We start from the raw sequence: 10,659 nt of genomic DNA on the forward strand, positions 1-10,659 counted from the left end.
TTCCAAAAAATGCATGATGTCAGGCAAGGCATCACTGCCTTGAAATAGAGGGAGCTTTAGTTTTATTGCTCCAACCAAGCAAGCAAGAAGCAGCTACACCAAACATGAAAGAGGTACAAAATCTTTAAATCTAACTTTTCTAATGTGTGTATGTGTTTATGACAATGGGGAGGGGAGATTTTGTAGAAGCTTACCTCTTGTGTTATTCTAACATTCGACTCTTCTTGCGATCCTCTTGTGTAGAGTCCTCTTGCGGTCCACCCTCTCCTCTCCAACGATTCTCAAGTGATGGAGCACTCCACCCAAGGTTGATTGTGCATGTGTGTGTGTGTGTGTGTGTGTGTGTGTGTGTGTGTTTGAAGGAGAGAAAGTAGTTGAAAGAGAGAGAGAGAAGGAGGGAGAGGGATGTGAGTTTTGAGAGGGAGAGAATACGAGAAGTAGAAGAGAAAGGTATGCTTCAAAGAATGTGACATACGGTGCTCTCTTTCTTTTTGAAATTTGCAAGGTAATATACGCAGTAATATGCACAGTAATATACGAGGTAATATGCACGGTAATATTTTTGATAATATACGCGGTAATATTTAATTTACAAATAAATCCTTCCTGCTTCCCTCTCTCTCCTTTGGCCACCCCATTTTGCTCTCTCTCTGTCTCTCTCTCTCTCTCTCTCTCTCTCTCTCTCTACAAAACGTGGTATAGGGACGCGGTAAACGCTTTGCAAGTTTTATAGTGTAAGCAAATATACATTTTTAAAAAAAAATGATCAATGTTTTTTTCTTATAAGACTAATTCTCTTTTTATTGTACACAGATTTAAGTAGTATGCATGCTTTGAACCATGTTTGTGATGACGATGTCTCTCAAACACCACATAGAATTTGTCACTCTACTTGGGAGAATGAAATGGTCTAAAGAGCACACATGCTTATGGAAGCTACGTCTCACAAGCACCAAATGGATTACTCATCCATCTTGGAATGATTTCGTATGCTAAAAAGGGATCATCTACGCTCTAAGAAGACTAATGACTAAGGATTTATCTCTTCTACCTCATAATCAAGGACGACTATGATTTCAAGAAAGAGGTAATGTCTTAAAATCTAATATCTAACTATAACCAAATGATTTTCTCATATTAAACTGATCACTTAATGTGAGCGAATAAACTAGAACAAGAGTTATAATACATATATGTGCTTTAGATGCATCTCAACACGGGGTCAAAGGTAACGGGCCCAAACGGAAGATCATGTATGTCGAAGAGCAATGCTAATGGATCTTAAAAGACCTTAGGGTTAACTTCATTAAAGACTTCCAATAGTTAGTGTTAAAAGCCTTGACCTTATGTAAGCTAGGGCTGTGCTTGAGGTGGGAACCCGGCCCAAGCTTGAGGTGCTTGTTGTGCTTGATGACTGAGGTGCATAATGACTAAGATGCTTGAGGTGCTTCATGATTGAGATGCTTGAGGTGATTTTCGTGCTTGAGATGTTAGGGTTGTACTTGAGGTAAAAACCCGGCCCAAGCTTGAAGGTCTTAAGGACCAAGCTTGTGGTGGGAATTGGGTCCAAGGTTGAGGGGCTTGAGGTGTCAAAAAGTCAACAAGGATGCCTACAAGGAGGGGGCGAGCCCTACAATCGGGGTCATGAGAGAGAACACACACAACCTCACACAAGGCAAGCCTAGACCAAGAAATCCACAAGGTCACATGTCAAGCTCCTCTCCATATTGCCCTCACAAGGTGTCTAAAGCCTATTGGTTGGCCTCTCAAATGGCCCAATGAGAAATTAGTTTAATTTATTAATTTTTAAAGCATTATTCAATCCCTCTCTCTCAAAAAGGTAAGAAGGACACTTGTCCTAATGCTACCCTTATTGCTTCATATGCACTAAGCATGTGATTGGCCAGGCTTGAGGAGGCCCATATTGCCCTCACAAGGTGTCTAAAGCCTATTGGTTGGCCTCTCAAATGGTCCAATGAGAAATTAGTTTAATTTATTAATTTTTAAAGCATTATTCAATCCCTCTCTCTCAAAAAGGTAAGAAGGACACTTGTCCTAATGCTACCCTTATTGCTTCATATGCACTAAGCATGTGACTGGCCAGGCTTGAGGAGGCCTAGGTCACAAGGAACACAGATTGTATTGTACAAAGTATATCTTGATGGGAGAATCTATAATACAAAAGCCTATTGGAGGAGCGATCGGCTCCACATAAATACGGTCCTCAAATGTTGTCAAGTTCTCTGAACTCTCTCTCTTGCAAAAGTATTTTTCATGCCAAGCTAATCAAGATCATGGATATGTTGCTACCGCTAATTAAGTTCACCCTCTATGTTCTCAAAGTAGTCTCACAAAAATGCTCACTCTAATTCTCTTAATTCCGTTATTCTCAAAGTTCATAGGCCAGTAAGCAAACCCAATCATGAAAATAAGCAAACCCAATCATGAAAATTACTATGTATGCTAGTAAGCAAACCCAATCATGAAAATAAGCAAACATGCTATTGTGTATGCTATCTAGCATACCCAATTATGCTATTTATCATACCTAGTGATGCTAGCTAGCATACATAGCTCTCCTAGTAAGCATACATGCTACTGTTTATGCTAGTTAGCATACTCAGATTTGATAGTAAGTATACATGGTACTGTGTATGCTATTTAGCATACCCAATCATACTAGTTAGCATACCAATTTATTCTTGTTACCATACTTGGTATTGTGTATGCTAGTTAACAAAACCAATTATGTATATGATAGTTAAAAAAACCAATTGGTATTGTGTATGCTAGTTAACAAAACCAATTATGCTAGTTAGCATACATGGTACTTTGTATGCTAGTTAGCATACTTGGTTATGCTAGTCAAGTGACATGCTTCTCTGTATGCTAATCAGCATACATCCTAATTATTATATTTAACATAGTCTATATGTTAGTTAGCAGATTCTTTATGCTAGTTAGGAGATTTTGTATGCTAGTTAGCATATAGGGATATGGTGGCTAGCATATTGTGTTTAGTTAGCATACCAACTATGCTATTTAGCTTATCTACTTATGCTCATTAGCATAAATGCCTTGTGTATGCTAGCTATCATACTTGGTAGTTATCCTATGTATGCTAGTTAGCATATTGGCTATGGTGGTGAGCACACCCAGTTATGATAGTTAGCATACAATGTACACTGTATGCTTGCTAGCACACCCAATTATTCTAGTTAACATAGATGCTACTGAGTATGCTAATCAGCATAGTTTGTATGTTAGCTAGTATACACATTTATGCTTGTTAGCATCTATTCTACTGTGTATGCTAGTCAGCATGCATAGCAGTCACCATAAATGCTTATTATGCTATGTATGCTAGTCCGCATAGTCTGTATGATAGTTAGAATACTGGGTATGTTGTCTAGCATACTCAATCATGCTAGCTAGCATACATACTAGTTATTCTCTATATGATTGTTTGAATAGTCTGTATGCTAGTGAGCATAGTGTGTATTGTGTATGCTAGTTAGCATACCCAATTATGTTAGTCATGACATTGCATGCGTATTGGCATACTATGAGAGACTGAAAGTATGATTTTTTGCTAATTAGCCTAGTGAGTATGGTGGCTAGAAAACACAGTCTGCTATTTAGCATACCCAGTTATGCTAATTAGAATTCCAGGTACACATGGAGGAATTCTTATTGGCATACTAAGTATACAAGAAATCATAATGATATGCTACCTAGCATAATGTATATATGTACACATACATTATGTTAACTACCACACATCCCATTCTTAACAACATGTTTAGTATGCTAATTGTTGTGTTAACAATCTATATTTCCATTTTTACTAGCAATAAGTTGGATATGACAACTAATGTTTGAAAGAAATACACATGAATCCATGATGTGGGAAGTGCGCATGACAAGAAGCATTCCAAGCAAAGTATTGAAGAAGAGAATCCCTGTAATGATGACTTGGATGAGCTTGATAGAATGCATGAAGGGATAAATGTGACACCATAGCAAGAAAAATTTCCCGGGGCCAGTGTTGTAGATAGTAAAGAAATGAATGACGATGATGACTTTATCGTGATTACTCATGCCAAACCCAAGCCTACTGCAGCTGATGAAATAAGTGTTTAGAGGAAATACTCAGGAGTGTGCAAGAGGAATCTATGAGGAGTGACAGCGGGAAGAATGTGCAAAACACCAGTGATGAAGCCCTCTCCTGGGATTTCTAAACAAAGTGAAGCTGAAGAGGAAAGGTGGCTTGGAACAGAATATAGAAGAGCCTCAAGAGGATGCTTGTGTTGCCTCAAAAAGCACCCAGGATTATATACCGACCTTACCAAAGGTGAAAAGAAAGCCACTCACTCACGCGCTTGCAGGAAACCTCCAAGAAACTATGTTGAACATGTTTTCTATTGTGCCCAAATGTTGTAGTACTAGCAAGATGCACATCTTATGGCATGTATCTCTTTGAATATTTATAATAAATAAAAGTATTGTTGACATAATTATGTCTTTCTTCAATAGTTCAAAAGGTTTTTCTTGTCCTTTATGATGTCTTCATTCAAAACCACTACAGTTACATTAGGAAAAGTTTGGACTCAAATTTGGGTTTTGTAAGAAATGCCATGTCAGTGTAGAGAGAGATAATAGAAATTTAATTTTAACCCTTTTTCATACATGTTTTCTAAAATTTGGATATCTTATTCATGCATGGTACATTCATTAAAAAACCCAAAAAGTATTACAGTCGTGATAACACTTCACTATGCGTGATGGCTACTGAATTCAATGCCGAATATCTCAATCTTCTACGTTTTTGAAAACTAAGCCCTATTTCCTCTTGCGTTCTCTCAGGCGTGCACGACATTCAAATTGCCATTCTTCTACCACCCCCACCACCCTCTGCACAAAGTTTTGATAAGTCATGTCTCAGTCGACACTTCTAGCTTCTCCACGAAAAAATTCTACAAGGAATAGGAGAGATGTGTATCACATGCACATAGAGCTCCCACAAGAGTATAAACCCCTCTGCAAGAAAACAAACAACAGATGCTTTTTGAAGTTTTGAAAGAGCACTTAAGATCACAAGGCATGAAAAATGTGGACCTTTGGCTGGACGACAGAATGTATCCAAAACATCCCGTCATAAACTCCACTCCACCTTTTAAGGATATTATATCCTTAGTGAACTATGTTTGAGACGACCACCATGGCTTGTATGGCTACACTAAGCAGTTGACTACAAGAAATAACGTTCAACAACAAGAGAGAGATTTTGTATACAACGAGAATGTCCGCTTACACCAGAAAGTCGGGCGATGTGCTAAACGGGTTGAAGGTAGCAAGGAGACCATTAAGAAGCTTACACAACAACTGAGAGAGAAAAAAACAGCGCTAGTTTTTTTGCCAAAGAGAAAGAAAACTAAGAGACATCAAGGACTTGAAAGTTGGCTTGAGAGGAATCAAAAGAAAAGTGTAAGCCATCAAGTGAGTGCATCTATCCTTCTTAAGCTTATATTCATAAACTCTCACATCTCTTATTGCAAAGATGCTTGCATAGATCTTTGCTTCACCCTGACAAGGAAGTGGAGAGTAGCACAACCACCTCTGCGGCCAATTACACGCTCATATTGAATCGCAAAAATATAGCTGGACTCTTGGATGATAACGCTATGGTAAGATCGTTGCTGAATAGCTTGATAGCCTTTTATAGGAGAACCAACTCTCTATAGAGGATGTTCAATCAATTTTGGATGAAGCTGGTATATCCAATAAGGGATATGGTACCATTTTCAAGTATGTAGCATCATTTGCAATGTTGTTCCACTAGAAAAGGGTTTTGCATCATTTGCAGTGTTATTCCACCATAAAAGGGGTTTGATTCCCATCTCCTCTTACTCAGGTCTGTGCAAAGACAAGTCAAAAAGTTCCACATCAAGCACAAATACTTCCAAATCCTTTCTCTATTAAAAAACAAGAGGAGTAGTAAACGAGGAGGTGCTTCAAAAGCTAGGAAGTCCTTTCCACATTGAATCGACATACAAATCACCAAAAGGAGAAGAAATGGTCTATGACAATTATAAAAATAGTTTTTATGATATGGTTGCACTGCAGTCATACATTGTGCAGTTATTCGATGTTACTTATGAAGAGTGCAACGGCGTCCTGAAGTTTGTCATCAAGCTAGATGAGTGCGAGCTGCTAAAGGAGACAAAGGTTGAGCGAGAGTCAATCACACTTACAAATAAATGTCTGGATGCAAGCATTGGACCAGATGATCCTCGAAACTTTAGTGTGCAATTTGAGCACAACATTTTCCTTCTTGCGACGTTCAAGGTGCGTAGAAGTTATGTTTAAGATAATTTATGGTTATGTTTCAGTTGAATGATTTTGAATATGCATCATAAAAAGTTTAAAATTATCCTTTCAAGTTCCCACTGAGAACTTAGATATATTGAATTGGGTTTTCATCAACCAAACATACCAAAAAGAATAAACGAACAGAGAAATGGAAAGAAATTGGATGTGGAGGACATGGGATCCTACAATGTAGAGTGGCACATGACTGGAGACCTAAAAACCTTGAAAATGCATGTACAACATTTCCAAAGGAGCAAAAAGAAAAAGCCCTTGCTTGTATTTCATGGGAGGGCTTTACATCCTTGACAAACCATTTTGGAGAAGAGCTCTGGATAAGCATTTATGCGACCTAACTTTTGACCCATTTTGGATATCCCACTATCTAGAGTACACATATGCACAATGCATGCACATTAGGCAAAATTTGGACTCACAAAAGGGCCCTTTAAGGAGTTTGACTTTACCTCTCTCTACCAAAACAGACACATGGATAAATTTTTGTAAACAAACTCCAAAGTTGGCGGAGGTTTGATAGTTAGAATGTCCTCTTCAAGCTCTATCTACTGATATATAGCATGCCATGAGATTCCTCATATTTTAAAAGATTCTTTTTTTGATTCACTTAGATTCCGACAGAGTTGTCACATCATAGGTGAATCAAAAAAAGAATCTTCTAAAATATGAGGAATCTCATGGCGTGCTATATATCAGTAGATAGAGCTTGAAGAGGACATTCTAATTGTCAAACCTCCGCCAACTTTGGAGTTTGTTTGCAAAAATTTATCCATGCGCCCGTTTTGGTAAAGAGAGGTAAAGTCAAACTCCTTAAAGGGTCCCTTTGTGAGTCCAAATTTTGCCTAATGCTTAGTAGAATAATAAAAAAACTAATGTTTCTCTACATCTGTTTTGCCTGGACAACTCAACCTCTCTCTGTGAAGCAAAGGGAAATCTGAGCCTTAGAGACGGACTACTCAAAAATGGGTTTGCACGGAGGACATGTCAAGATAGAGCAGGATGAGAAGAGATCAAAAAATGGTCGGGATGTTCCAAATAAGTTGTCCATTGGTGGTGCGAAAGCCCGAATCTTCCTTTCAGTGCCCACAATTGGACGACAATGCAAAATCCAAAGTGCACAAGAAAGACAAGAATTACGATACAACAGGTGGAAAAAATTGCACAATGCTGTAGTTGACCATGCAGACAATGGTGCAGTAAAGACTTGCAAAGTGAAGGTATGTAAAACCTTGGATGCAATATTCAAGTTCTACAAATTGAACTCATGGACTGATGGCGAGTATACAAAATTTCAAGAAGCTGTGGGGGGAGACCTTCCACAAGACATTCATAAGTGCATGGACAAATTAACATATTACTCACTACATGGTACTGTAATTGGTTTGATGACATGATAATCTTTTGAATTGCAAATACTCATCCTTATAATGTCTGCATGCTATGTGTGCAGCACATTATTTATAATCACATGCCTTGGTTTGCTAGGCAATATGGTAGCTTGGGTGTTTAGTCTACACAAGGCATGGAAAAAACTGACTACTAAGCTCGTATTGGTTATTTCAGTCACACTCGACATGGAGGTGGTGCAGACAAAGAAAATAGCTTAGAGGATCTACACCAATGGACATATCATAAACTAATGCACAAGTCACATTGCAAGAAACAAGTCAAACAAAGTCAGATTAGCCACGCGGTGAGATTAGCCAAAAAACGGCAAAGAAAGGAGATATATGAATTATCATCTGCGACTAGACAATGTGCAGATTGGTGGCTACAAAAACAACGTGTGGAAAGGGTTTGGACAACACCGTTGCAAGTTATGCCATAACTCTTAGCCATAGCAAGATCCAAACACCAAACTTTATGTATCTAGAAGAATCGATGTAATTTCAGCTTTTTATATTGTGAATGATGCAAAAATTAAAAATGCGGCATGACATTGATACTCTATCATTGATGTAATTTCAGCTTTTTATATTGTGAATGATGGTTGCAAAAAAATTAAAAATGTGGCATGACATTGATACTCTATCATTTCAACTTTTCATAATGTGAACGATGGTTGCAACAACAAAGTACATTGCAATACACTGTTACATAATCAATCTAACTTTGATGCATAAAAAAAGTAGACTCTATTTATTTCTAGTCATCTGGAAATGATACAAAATATTCTCGCCTCTTGCCCTTATCTGAAGGACCCTCTTCCTCTTGCCTTGGTCTCTTTGGATGACGTATTTCTTCATTACCATCTATTACAAGCACGTTGAGGTTGAGCAATTGGATCTCCTCGGATGCCTCAACTGTGGGGCCTCTTCTATAAGTTGAATGATTGGTTACTTTTGTTTCAGTAGATCATGTTTTCCATATTATGGAAATTGGCGTGGGTCTGTGATTCCACAAGCTAGACCATACGCAACATGTGACAAAAAGTAGCGACTGTGTAGGCAATACATGCCCGGCCCTACACCAAAAATTTAGACTGTTTCTTGCTTGTCTAGCAGCATCACCTTCTTTGCGTTCCATCTGATGGACGCCCTCCTAGATATCTTGAGAGTGTCTTCAATACAAAAAGAGGGAGTTCAACCTTGTCCTTGGAGAAGCTGGAATGGAAGCAGAGGAAGTTTGGAACGTTCAAATTCTCCAAGTACTGACCAAGGGAGGAATTCTTTCCCAAGTCTCCTTTACCTTGTCCACGAGAACGAGGAATGAACTTATCATCATAAACTATGAGCTACGTGAAATAAAAGCCAAGTGCTAGTATATACACATGAAACTCTCATATAGGGAGGCAAAAAAATAATACATAGTAGTATACCTTCTGATTTTCATCTTCTTCGAGTAATGCAGTATTCCATAGGTCAAGTGTACTCTTGTTTGCAAAGGATGAGGAAGGTGCATATGTCGCTGATGGAGCAATTCTCCCCATCTCTATGATTCCAAGCCTTTCCTATACCTCCTTGAACTTTGAATCCTTTGGAAGCGTCACAGCACATGTGATTGCATCCTTGTATATCATTGCCAGTGTCTCTGTTAGTTTGATAAACTCACCCGCTGTATTAGGAGATTTCGGAGGTCTTTTGGAGGGCCTTTTAGAAGAGAGAGGAAAAAGCACTCCTCCAATGAAAGAAGAGCTTACGTTACGTAGAAAAATAGATTGATATTAAGAAAAATATAAAAAAGGTGTCAGTGGTCCTTGAAAACGGACGCCTTTTCATTCGATGCGAATGTCTTTTTCATGAGGTAGGCGTCGCTCATTTAATATGGCTTTCGTCATCATTCAAAATTTAAAAAAAATCACAAAACTATCAATTGGTGTTGCAATTTGAAGCTTTTGACACTGCCAATGCGTTCGAGACGTCCAAAAACCTTAAAAATGCCTATCTACTTGCCTCAATCTGATACCTCGAGAGGGAGAAATCACGAAAAAACCCCTAAAAAGGGGATTTTGGATCATGACGCGCGACGGACCGTCTAGAGAATTCTAGATGACCCTCTGTGCGCTGTGATCCACTTTTTTAATTTTTTTCCTCACGGCGCACGAAGGGCTATTTGGAATTTTCCAGATGGTCCTCCGTGCGCTGTGAGACAAAATCTCCTTTTTAGGGGTATTTTGACAATTTCCCCCTCTCTTGCTGTTGTCAGATTGAGGCAAGTAGATAGACATTTTTTAAGTTTTTGGTCATTTTGGACGCATTGGCAGTATCAAAAACTTTAAATTATAACACCAACTAGTAGTTTTGTGATTTTTTAATTTCAATGATGACAAAAGCTATATTGAATGAGCGTCCTATACTTCATGAAAATGACACACGCATTGAATGAAAAAGTGATCGTTTTCAAGGATTTTGAAAAGTTAGGTTCAATTTTCAGAGTGTTCAGTTGTTCTTTTGGACGTACGCAACAAGTGCAAGTATAATTTAAAAACATTTTCTAGAGAGAGAAATAGAATTTCTTAGAAGGCCCTCCAAATGACCTCCGAAATCTCCTAATGTTACATGAGCATCCATGACAGAATACTTGTCATCGGTAGGGTCAATTATATTGTCATCCTCTTGTAGATTTTGAGCAACTATATCAAGGCAGTAGTCCTCTCTCTAGTCAAACAGTTTCATGATATCATTAAGCATTACATAATGATGATCATTGACAGGGACGATAGGGAGCACATTTGTTGGGAAAGCTCCCTCTGGAAATTGAACACCTTCTTAAACACACAAAGAACCACTTGGTGGTTGCACCAACTCGTCACCAGTGACTGAATGGTGATCG

This window comes from Adiantum capillus-veneris, chromosome 11 (assembly GCF_014529385.1).
Source record: "Adiantum capillus-veneris isolate H3 chromosome 11, ASM1452938v2, whole genome shotgun sequence".
Lineage (NCBI taxonomy): Eukaryota > Viridiplantae > Streptophyta > Polypodiopsida > Polypodiales > Pteridaceae > Adiantum > Adiantum capillus-veneris.